This window comes from Trichechus manatus, unplaced genomic scaffold (genome assembly GCF_000243295.1).
Source record: "Trichechus manatus latirostris isolate Lorelei unplaced genomic scaffold, TriManLat1.0 scaffold00052, whole genome shotgun sequence".
In the NCBI taxonomy this organism is placed as follows: Eukaryota; Metazoa; Chordata; class Mammalia; order Sirenia; family Trichechidae; genus Trichechus; species Trichechus manatus.
In genome coordinates this window covers 1,580,711-1,582,359 of record NW_004443988.1, presented here as the reverse complement: position 1 = coordinate 1,582,359, position 1,649 = coordinate 1,580,711, and positions in this window count along the sequence as shown.

Here is a 1,649-nt window from a genome sequence, read left to right as displayed (position 1 = left end):
ACGGAGGGCTGTGGGGACCATGGTCTCAGGGAACATCTAGCTCAATTGGCATAACACAGTTTATAAAGACAATGTTCTACATTCTACCTTGGTGAGTAGCTCCTGGGGTCTTAAAAGCCTGTGAGCAGCTATCTAAGATACTCCACTGGTCTCTCCCCTTTGAGAGCAAGACAGAATGAAGAGAACAAGATACAAGGAAAATATTAGTTCAAAGGACTAATGGACCACAGCTACCATGACCTCCACCAGACTGAGTCCAGTACAGCTAGACGGTGCCAGGCTACCACCGCTGACTACTCTGACTGGGATCACAACAGAGGGTCCTGGACAGAGCTCAAAAAGGGTGTAGAACAAAATTCTAACTCACAAAAAAACCCCACCAGATTTACCGGCCTGACAGAATGGAAAATCCAGAAGAGTATAGCGCCTGGACACCCTTTTAGCTCAGTGGTGAAGTCATTGCCAAAGTTCGCCTTTCACCCGGGGACTGGACAGCGTCATAAAACAAACAAGACTAATGGGGCACAGCAGTCCAGGGACAAGGACTAGAAGACAGGAGGGGATCGGAAAGCTGGTGATAGGGAACCCAAGGTTAAGATGGGACAGTGTTGACATGTCATGGGGTTGTTAACCATTGTAATAGGGCAATATGTGTACTGTGAAATGAGAAACTATTTGTTCTGCAAACCTTCATCTAAGGTACAAAAAAAAAGAAAAGAATTATCTATGTGGGATCAAATTGACAACAGCAACTCAAAAGGTTTGATGCGAAGCGTAGGGGGTAGTGAGTTGAAGATTATGATGATGGAATAATTTGGGAAAGGATAGTGAGAATAGCAACACAACTGGAAGAATGTGATTGATGTCACTGAATTGTACCTGTAGAAACTTTTGAAACGGTGTAACTTTGGCTATGTATAATTTTCACCAAAAAAAGGTCCTCCAAGGTCAAGAAGGGAGAGTATTGACATGTCATGGGGTTGTTAACCAATGTCATAAAACAATATGTGTATTGACTGTTTAGATGAGAAACTACTTGCTCTGTAAATTTTCATCTAAAGTACAATTAAAAATTTTTCTAAAAAAATTTGCCATGATGCCATAGAAAGCTCCTGTATACCCTGTGCCCAGTTTTCTGTAATGTTAACATATTACATAGCTACAGAATATTTATCAAAAGTAAGAAATTAATATCAGTACAATAAACTAAACCAAAAAACCAAACCCATTGCCTTCGAGTTGATTCTGACTCATAGCAACCCTATGGACAGAGTAGAACTGTCCCATAGGGTTTTCAAGGAGTGGATTTGAACTGCTGTCCTTTTGGTTAGCAGCTGTAGCTCTTAACCACTATGTCACCAGGGTTCCATCAGTACAATGCTATTATCTAAACCATAGGTTTTATTTGAATTTTATCAATTTTTCGACTAATGTCCTTTTTCTGATCAAGAATGTATTGTAGTATTCAATCATTGCATTTCGTTACAATATCTCCTTAGTCTCCTCCTATCTGTGACAATTTCTCATTTTGCCTCTGTTTTTCATGATCTTGATATTCTTGAAAATTACTGGTCACTTTATGGAGTGTCCCATAATTTGATTTGTCTCATATTTTTCCAAGGTTAGACTGAGGATATGGGTGATGAAGT